The 10,869-nt window shown below is 43.3% G+C and overlaps 1 protein-coding gene across 1 annotated transcript in view; it reads right to left on the bottom strand.

The window, feature by feature from the left end:
• The window catches only part of LOC132568223 (late histone H2A.2.2-like), a 69,723-nt gene that overhangs the window by 26,567 nt on the left and 32,287 nt on the right, over window positions 1–10,869 (bottom strand). The window lies entirely within an intron of this gene.

Raw genomic sequence — 10,869 nt, 5'->3', positions numbered from 1 at the left:
ATAGACTGATAGACGGTGGCTGGGGAGGAGCCAATGGTTGTGGTGCATGTTGGCACCAATGATGTGGGGAAATGCAGTCATAAGGTCCTGGAGGAAAAATTTAGGCTGCTAGGCAGGCCAGGACCTCCGAGGTAGCCTTCTCAGAAGTGCTTACCTGTTCCACGTGCAGGGCTGGAGAGACAGGCACAAATTATAAGTCTCAATGTGTGGATGAGACGATGGTGTAGGGAGGAAGGGTTTAAGTTTGTTAGGCTCTGGGATGCTTTCTGGAACAAGCGGGAGCTGTACAAAAGAGACGGTCTCCACTTGTCCCCAGATGGAACCAGGCTGCTAGCGCTTAAAATCAAAAAGGTGGCAGAAAAGTTTTTAAACTAAATCTTGGGGGAAAGCTGACAGGAGATTAAATGTCTCTGGTTCAGGAGGACTCATCTCAAAGAGATGAAAGGTTAGATGTTACTTTTCTACTGGGTAATGGATCAGAGTTGTCCACTGAGATGGTGACAAACAGTATGGACTGTCTGCCAAAGTCTCAAGGCAGCAAGAGGAAAGTTGTGGGCCTAGCTTGCCTGGGAAATTATAGATGTTTGTATACAAATGCTAGAAGTGTTCAAAGTAAAATTGGTGAGCTGGAATGTTTACTGTTGGGGGAAAACATAGACATTGTGAGAATTTCAGAAACTTGGTGGAATGAGGAGAATCAGTGGGACACGGTGATTCCTGGATATAAGTTATATCGGAAGGATAGGGAGGGAAGGGTTGGAGGTGGGGTGGCTCTGTATGTCAGAGGGTATACAGTCCAGTAAGACTGAAGTCAGAGAATTAGATTCCCTTCTAGAAATGCTTTGGGTCGAAATAGAGGGCCCAAAAGGAAATTTAACTTTGGGAGTTTATCGCCCACCAAATCAAAAGATCGAAGATGATTATAATATGATGAAAGGATTCAAGATAGTGGCTAAACATAAAAACTATCATAATAAGTGATTTTAACTACCCACAGATTGATTGGGTCAATATGTGTTCTGGTCAAGAGAAAGAGATTGAGTTTCTGGATGCTCTCAATGACTGTTCTATGGAGCAGATGGTCACAGAACCTACAAGGGGTGGCCACTGTGTGTCACAGAGTGTTGAACTGGATGGGCCATTGGCCTGATCCAACATGGCTTCTCTTATGTTCTTATGTTTGATTTCCCATAAAAACTGAACAGACCTGTAATTTGCATGGCTGCCCACCTGAATCAGGACTGTAATCTGTGTGACATGACAATAGTATCTGGCTGTGCTGTGAGTGTTTTGGGCAGACCCTGTTAATTTTTAGCTTTTGCTTCTGTGCAAAAAAGAGAGCTGTTTTTCATCATATTGTCCTCTCTTGCCAGCCACGTTTGACCAATTTAGAGGCTTTTTATAAAATTTATATCTCTGCAGGATACAGATAATGAGATCAGTTTAACCTTGTGGCACAGAGGAAGCCAAGCAAGTGCCCAGCCAAGTCAACAGCCTTTTTGTTTTAATGGTTGTTGCAAATCAAAACAGTTAATATTGTCACTGAGAAAATGCCAGGTTATGGGGCATATCTAAATCTGTATCCTAAATTCAGAAGGCTCATTTGCAGTTTATTTTTAATTAATTTGTTTATTTGGTATTTATCTCACTCCTTTCCCCACCAGGCAAGGCTGGGGGTCGGTGGAGAGTGGAGGGGAGGTTGTCATTTTCCAGTTCTCAGCGATGATAATCTAGTCCAGGGGTGTCAAACATACAGCCTGCAGGCCGGATCAGGCCCACAGAGGGCTCCAATCAGGCCCTCCAGCAACTGGCTGTCTTCGGCTTCATTTTCCCTTGCCTGCTTTTTTCAGTCGCCATTTTGTGTTTCTCCCCGGATAAGCCAGAGCAGCAAAGCAGCTTTTCCCTCTCCCACCTTCCCTTTTTCCAAAAGGAGGAGGAGGGAGGAGCAGCCTCAGACAATGATGGAGCTTGGCTCTATAGCTCTGCTGGGTGATTAAGTTTGCCAGGCGCAATTAATAACCCTGCAGAGCTACTGAGACAAGGCTCTCTTCCTTCTAATGAATGGCTGAGGCTCCTCCCCCTCCTTGTGCCCCAGGAAAGGAAAGAAAGAGCCAGAGCTTCCTTTGCCAATCCCCACCATCAGGAGAGCTACAAAGAATGCTTTTAAGACTAGCAATGTTTTAGTGAAGGTATGAGCTTTTTGCCTTGCTACAAAAAAAGAAAGAGAGAGAGTTTTGTTGGGCTTGTTATGGGTGTTACTGTGTTGCCCTCCTCTTTTTCACTGTACTCATGCCCTGCAGTCTTAAGAACATAAGAGAAGCCATGTTGGATCAGGCCAATGGCCCATCCAGTCCAACACTCTGTGTCACACAGTGGCCAAAAAAATTATATATACATATATACACACACACACACACACATATACACACTGTGGCTAATAGCCACTGATGGACCTCTGCTCCATATTTTTATCTAACCCCATCTTGAAGCTGTCTATGCTTGTAGCCGCCGCCACCTCATGTGGCAGTGAATTCCACATGTTAATAACCCTTTGGGTGAAGAAGTACCTCCTTTTATCTGTTTTAACCTGACTGCTCAGCAATTTCATCAAATGCCCATGAGTTCTTGTATTGTGAGAAAGAGAGAAAAGTACTTCTTTCTTTACTTTCTCCATCCCATGCATTATCTTGTAAACCTCTATCATGTCACCCCGCAGTCGACGTTTCTCCAAGCTAAAGAGCCCCAAGCGTTTTAACCTTTCTTCATAGGGAAAGTGTTCCAACCCTTTAATCATTCTAGTTGCCCTTTTCTGCACTTTTTCCAATGCTATAATATCCTTTTTGAGGTGCGGTGACCAGAATTGCACACAGTATTCCAAATGAGACCGCACCATCGTTTTGTACAGGGGCATTATGATACTGGCTGATTTGTTTTCAATTCCTTCCTAATAATTCCCAGCATGGCGTTGGCTTTATTTATTTATTTTATTTAGAATTTATATCCCGCCCTTCCCACGGGTGGCTCAGGGCGGCTTTTTTTATTGCAATCGCACACTATCTTGACATTTTCAGTGAGTTATCTACCACGACCCCAAGATCTCTCGTTTGGTCAGTCTCTGCCAGTTCACACCCCATCAACTTGTTCTCACTACCCAGAACAATTTAGTGTCATCTGCAAACTTGGCCACTTCACTGCTCACTCCAAACTCCAAATCATTTATGAACAAGTTAAAGAGCATGGGACCCAGTACTGAGCCCTGTGGCACCCCATTGCTTACCGTCCTCCACTGCAAAGCCTGCCCATTTATACTCACTCTCTGCTGCCTATTAATTAGCCAGTTTTTGATCCACAAGAGGACCTGTCCTTTTACTCCATGACTCTCGAGCTTTCTAAGGAGCCTTTGATGAGGAACTTTATCAAAAGCTTTCTGGAAGTCAAGGTAAACAACATCTATTGGGTCTCCTTTGTCCACATGTTTGTTCACCCCCTCAAAGAAAGGTTAGTGAGGCAAGATCTTCCATTACAGAACCCGTCTATCAGTTGTAGGACCTCCTCTCTTGTCACTTCAATCTGACTCAGATCTTTCAACACCCCTTCCAAAATTAGTGGTTCTGGAGTGCGCAAACACTTCTCGTCTTCCACAGTGAAGACGGAGGCAAAAAATGCATTCAGCTTCTCGGCCATTTCCCTATCCTCTTTCAGTAATGCTTTTACCCCTTGGTCATCCAAGGGCCCCACTGCCTCCCTGGCTCGTTTCCTGCTTCTAATATATTTGAAGAAATTTTTATTGTTGGTCTTTTTTGCAATATGCTCCTCATAGTCCCTTTTTGCCTGCCTGATCACAGTCTTGCATTTGATTTGCCACAGCCTGTGTTCCCTTTTATTAAGTCCAATAGGAAAGCATGTGAACTATTTAGAAGGGAAATATCAGCATTAGGCTGAGTGTGTGTTCCACCCCAGGTTTACCCAGCAAATTTTCCTTAATTTTTCTTTCATGTTTTCCTTTGATTGGGGGTCTTGAATTTAGACTTCCCAGATAGTAGGCTGACACTGACCACTGTACATGGCTCTCTCTGTTCTTGTAGTTGTTTTTGTGGGGGGGGGGGGAGTTGTATTTTTTTTTTTAGTTGTAGTCATTTTTCTGGGGGAAATTATAGTTTTGTAGACAAGCACATAACCCTCAGTATGTGTCATGGTGCCTTCACATGTTCTTGACTAGTACATGAAGCAACTTCTGTACAAAAGCTCACAGTGCCCAGCTGCTTCATGTTCCTCTGGGTCTTAGGCTCAAAGCATTGACCATGAGATGTCTGTAATGCATGTCAATGAATCAAAAGTAGGTTTGCAACTTACAGATGGGGCTGATGGGAGTTGTAGGCAAAAAACATCTGGAGAACTACCATTGGCCACCCCTGTTCTATTGTGTGATTACACACAAATATCATGGACCAGGTAAAGGAAGGTATATTGAAATGGGGTTTTGTGCTAAGCAGGGCTTTTTTTGAGCAGAAACATAGTTTTGGTTGGCTTGGCATCAGAGTGTGGCCTAATATGCAAATGTGTTCCTGCTGGGCTTTTTCTACAAAAAAAGCCCTGTGTGAAACAATGGTGATATCAGGGTGTGTGGCCTAATATGCAAATGAGTTCCTGCTAGGCTTTTTCTACAAGTTGGCAGTCCCTAACTTGTTTTGGTTACTCTGTCTTTTCGCTGAAGGACTCTGATGTCCTAATTTAACAGGATCCGCATCACGCGTCCCACATTACTGACTGGCTCCAGGAATGGAATGTTTCATGGAATTCTTTCATTGATCACATGTAGGATAAAATGTGTTAAAAGCATGGAAAGTAATAACATATTTCAACAGGCAAGTAGGTTTCAAATATAAGCAAAGGCTCTGTTCAAATAGTCAGGGAAAGCTGTCTCGGATCCCTGTGACAGTCCTTCCCTGCCAACTGAAAACACGGCCCCTTATGATTTTGGGGGACCAGGTTTGTTTTTAACTATGAACCTTCCCCTCAGCTACAAGATGTTCCTAGGGTAGCAAGTGTAAGTACTGCTGTGATGTAAGGTTTGTGATAAGCAAGAATACAGAGATTGCTGTGGCAGGAGAGGTTTTAAAAAACAGATCAGCAGTACAGGTCTCCGAACAGTCAAAAGGTGAAATTTGGCTGAAGCACTTGAATTTAAACTAGTTACATAACTAGCTACATAGTGTGGTTTGCATTCTCCTTAATACCAGCAGGTAGAAACATGCTTTCACTGACTGGCTACTAGATTGGATTGTTTCACACACATGGGATTCTACTAATACCAGTCTGCTCTTTCCCAAGAGCCAGACTAAACTATACAAGGTCTACTCATTACCAAAGACAGGCCTCACAACTGGGAACTCTGATTCAGGTGGGAAGCCATGTTGGTCTGAAGCAATAGAATAAAATTTGAGTCCAGTGGCACCTTTAAAACCAACGAAGTTTAATTCTGGGTGTAAGCTTTCATGTGCATGCACACTTCATCAGATACATTGAAACAGTTTTCCTCAAGCCTTACATATAGGTAGGAGAGTTAGTTGGGAGAAAGGGCTAGAGTTAGTCGAGATGCAATAAGTATAGCTGGGATTTGATTGAAAGAGTGGGGAACTCTGCCCTCTCACAGAGGTAGAGTTAAAGCACTCTACTGTGCTAACAGGCAGACCTACCCTTCAATCTGCTCTCCTACAGAAGCAGATGGGAACTATGGATGCCTCCCTGAGGCAGACCCAAACTGAACTCACTGTGCTTCTCTCTAACATTCCATTCCCCCTCTAAAGATGAGTGGATGCTGGAGCAGCACTCTCATAGGCTCAGGGATGAAATACCTGAGTAGCTGTTCATCTTTGGTCTTCTGTGGAGGTGTATGCTAGAAATGTGCATGAGTTGGCTTGCCACAGAAAGTTTTTGTAGCTTATAAGATCTACTAGAGGCAGGGCTGGCCCTAGACTGTCTGGCACCTTAGGTAAGGCTAATGTTTGGCGCCGCACCCCCCCCCCCCCCGCATTGATAATGTCACCAAGTCACATGGGGGTTGCCTAATTTGGCATCCCTAGAAAGCCAGCACCCTAGGCAATTGCCTAGTTTGCCTAGTGGCAGGGCCAGCCCTGACTAGAGGGGTTCTTCTCTAAGGCATTTTCCTGCCTAAACCATCATGTGCTCTGAGGCAGCAGTATCCTCTAACCTCAGTTCCTTCTTTGCCACCACTGGAGTTGGTTCTTCTACCATTCTCTCACCCAATTCATTTAATGTTTCTTTGCCTTATTGGTCTATTTCTGAAGTAAATCCTTTCCCTCATCTATCATCTTTTTCTCTATAAAGTGGAAAAACCCTAAAAACTAGAAAAAGTAAGACAGAAGGGAAGGCTATAGTATCTACCTCAGCCAGTTTCTGATGAAAAAAGCATGCAACAGCAACTCCCACTATTATCCTGAAGTTGGTTGCCAATTCTCAGGTGCCTAGCTTTGTTTTCAGGTGAGTTATGCCCGCCTCAAAAATGTGGATTTACAGACACACACACACTTTTTAAATTACAGATTTACTTCATTTATTGCCCTGTTTCCTCCCAACTGGGACACAAAGCAGCTTATAACACTTTCCTCTATTTCATACAACAACTCTGTGAGGAAGGGTTGGTTGAGCGTATGGTATGACTGGCCCAAGGTCAGCCAGTAATCTTCCATGACTGAGGATTCAAACCTGAAAGTCTTTGACCCCTGGTCAAACATTCTAACCCTTATGCCACAATGACTCTGATATGGAAGTTTTAAATAATCTTCCATTTGTAAGAGGGGATATTTTTCACCCTCTCTGTCTGTGCTGCCTTTCTTTCCAATGTGGACTCTAAATAGCTCACATCACTCACCTGTCCCCTATTTTATCCTCATAACAACCACCTGTGAGGTATATTAGGCTGAAAGAAGTGACTGGCCCAAGGTCATGAATGGGGTCGTTTTGCAGGAAAATAGCTGGTAGAGTTCATTAGCATAACTCATTAGCATGTGCCACCCCTCCACCAGCCAAAAGCCCTCTCCACTAGCCAAAAGCAATTTGATGCAAGAAAGGAGAGCCCAGGGCAAGTGAGGCCTGCTTGGGCTGGTTAGAGATCCAGTCAGCCCAAGCAGGCCTTGCTCACCTGGGGCTCTCCTTGGCCGCCTCCCCCCACCCACAGCCAAAAGGACAGCAAGCCACCCACTATCGCCTTCTCTGTGAATGTCAGTGCCCCTGTCTACTTAGTGAGTAAGAGTTATTAGTTGAAATCAAACCTTTAGTGTATTTTTAACTTGCATCTTAAAATGTAAGGATGCCACCTCCTGGCTATATTTTGCAAAATTTTACGCTTCTTCGTTTGAGGCATATACTTTCCTGTCAAGCAGTCATAGCTGGATGCCTGTTACCATTAGTTTTAAAGCTATAATTTGCTTCACATGCCACAGTGAGGATTTCAGCCCTGTTATTTGGTTGCATACCAGTTCAAAAGGTGATAAGGATGAAAAGAATCACAAATGATGAGGATTTGAAGTAGCTCAAAGGAGGCATTAGCAATTGGGGGCTGTAGGATCACAACCAATTTAACCATGGAGTGCTACTTAACCTTCCCAAATTATTAACCATTTATAAAAGGGACAGTTGAGGGATTACTGTAGTTGATGGCCACTTCAGAAAACAAAAGTCTGAAAATTGAAATAGCTCTCTTTTTGTCTCACAGAGGCCCTAAAGGCAAAACTGGTTGCTGACCAGATCTTTTAATATCATGTTTGCAAAATGTTAAATGATTCTCTCCAGACTGAATGGCCAGGATAATCAAGGCATTTGTGCTGATGAATAAGACATGGTATCCAGAGGTTTCCCAATGATATGTTAAGCCCTTAGAACATATCCTCTATTGAGATATTCCCTGCTTCAGTTATCTGCTCACATATACATAAGTACTGTAACTTTGTTAAATTTAACAGCCCAATTTACAGCAGAAACTCTAAGGAAACTCTAAGAAATAATTATCAAGACTTTGCTCAATAATTATTTGCCTGTGTTAATTTTGATTGATTGGATTGTCATTGGTTTGCAAAGGCAAACCGTGCATTTGGCCGACTGCACAAAAGAGTGTGGAGCAACAAGCATCTGAAAAAAGGCACAAAGATCAATGTTTACAAAGCGGTTGTGATGACAACCCTCATCTACGGCTCCGAATCGTGGGTTTTATACCGTCATCACCTGCGACTCCTTGAGCGCTTTCATCAGCGCTGCCTTCGCACCATCCTCAACATCCACTGGAGTGACTTTGTGACCAACACTGAAGTCCTCAAGCGGGCGGAGGTTACCAGCATTGAGGCACTGCTGTTGAAGACGCAGCTGCGCTGGGCAGGGCATATTTCTAGGATGGAAAACCACCGCCTTCCCAAGATTGCCCTGTATGGCGAACTCTCCACCGGCCATTGAAATAGAGGGGCACCAAAGAAGAGGTACAAGGACTCCTTGAAGAAATCCCTTAGCACCTGTCACATCAACCATCACCAGAGGTCTGACCTAGCCTCAGATCGCAAAGCATGGAGGCACACCATCCACCAGGCTGTCTCTTCCTTTGAGAAAGCACGCATAGCTGGTCTTGAGGACAAAAGGAGATTGAGGAAGAATCGCACTGCTACAGGACCAACCCTAAATCAGATTTTTCCCTGCAGCCGCTGTGGCCGGACCTGCCTGTCCCACATTGGTCTTGTCAGCCACCAGCGAGCCTGCAGCAAACGTGGACTATTGCACCCTTCTTAAATCTTCGTTCGCGAAGCCAAGCCGAGAGGATTGTCATGCACCAGGTATAAACATGTTGTATTCCCGGAAATGATGTCAAAATCAGCCATGCACTGGAAAGTCACAACAAGGTTTGGATGCAACTGTAAATCAACATTCCTGCAGTGTATTGTGATAAATCAGTTCTGGAAACCAAGCATAAGTGTTTTAAAATTTCTGTTTTTCAGATTGCCAAATCCAGATAAATGTGCATTTAAAACTGTAATTGTGTTCTCACATGTGCACATGGAAAGCTTCATCACAGCACCACATGCAGACTGTGACACCTAGATCCAGCCCTCACACAACAGAATTGACATGATTAAGATGCTTTTAAAACAGGCACTACAAAAGTTAGACATCTGGGGGTGTCAACTGTTGGTGTTATATGTTCCTGGGTCAGTCAGCACACCCAGATGTCTTTCTAATTTTTGTAGTCAAATGTGCATTTAAAGATGTTGTTGGGTTTTATATGTTGAATATTTTGTTAGTCAAAAGTTGGATAAGATAAAACTTGTGCCCCAATCATTCCAATCAATATGAGTTTTCTGTTTTGATTATACACCATTTTAAGCTGTGATACACTTCAGTCAGCTTTTCCTTAAACCAATCTGTGATGTGATGTAACTGTAAAACCACCAGGCATGAGAATTTCTTGTCTTAACAATATAAGTAGCAAAATAAGTGTCTCTTGTGAAAACTTCACTAAAAATATTCAACACATTTGTCCAGAAGATGGCATTGCTCTCCATGGAAAAGATTACTGTTCTCTCTTCTGGCATTTTTTTCAATGTGCACATCCCTAGTTATTACAGTAATCAGTATTTGTTTTTAACCTGAATATAATTGAGCCAACAAATATTGGTATTCATGGTCATCTGGGTTCCAAATACTGGTTTAATATTTGTATCCGTAGCTGTGCCCCACCCCCCAGGATTCTGATATTATTTGGCTCCACTATTCCCTATTGGGAAGATTTCTGGGGGGTTAGAAGGACTGGTTTTAAAGGAGATTATACCAGAATTGCATGAGAGCTTCTAGTGCCTGACCTCTAAAGAACCTCCAAGTTTCAAATATATTGGTTCAAGGGGTCCAATTCTATGGGCCCCTGGACAAGGTGCCACCAGCCATCCTGCATTGTTTCCAATGGATGGGGGATTTCAAGCTTTCTCAAGGGCAAAAGTTAATAGCAAAACACATGTGAGCATGCTGCAGTCACCACTGGTCAAATGCTTTCCATGCAAACAGAACCAACAAGCCCAACAGAATCAATGCAGAACCAGGGAATCCTAGCAGAACCACAAGCCAGTGCAGCAAGCCCAACAGAAGCAATGTCAAACCTTAGAATCCTAGCAGAAATTAAGCCCCAAAACCTAGCCCCTCCCCAGCCTAAAACCACAGAAAACTGGGAAAACTTGAAATATTTGTAAAAACAATGTTCAAACTATTTGATGGTCTGCTTTAAACAACATCCAGATTCCAGAAGAATACTCCAGCAGCAGCAACAGTGCATGCTCCAGACACCTCTTGCTGTAATGGTCAAGCTGCAACCAGACCTGCTTTTATTCTGTTTGTCCATGTTCAAAGAATTTGAAACAAAATTTGAGAAAATCACTGTGATTGGGTAGAGGTAACAGCTCCCCCTAATGTGTGATCCTATTTGCCTGTGACAACTGACTCCTTCACTCTTCCTTTCTGTTGTCTGGGAAACCTACAAAGGGGGTGCAGAGTTTTAAAGTATAAACTGCCCATACAAATATACCTGAATATATCCAGATATATTTGGGATAGGATTTTCTGGATTCGAATCTTTATTCTGATCCAGGTATATATGGAATAATACCGATAGGCTTTTTCCAGGTATATTGTCAGATCAGATGTATCTGAATGCACATCCCTAGAAAAGATCAGTGCAGTGCAAGCTGAGTATGTCAAAACTGGGAAGAGGGGCTCTCTTTGGTTTAAGAGAAGGCAAAATTGTAAATTAACTCAGCCACCCTAATTTGAGATTTGGGAAGGAGAGGAACCTCAATGGGGTATCCCTCCAAAGTAGCCATA

The sequence above is a fragment of the Heteronotia binoei genome, chromosome 3 (assembly GCF_032191835.1).
Source record: "Heteronotia binoei isolate CCM8104 ecotype False Entrance Well chromosome 3, APGP_CSIRO_Hbin_v1, whole genome shotgun sequence".
NCBI classification, from domain to species: Eukaryota; Metazoa; Chordata; class Lepidosauria; order Squamata; family Gekkonidae; genus Heteronotia; species Heteronotia binoei.
Note: the sequence above shows the minus strand (reverse complement) of the source record. Positions and strands in the feature narration are given on the sequence as shown.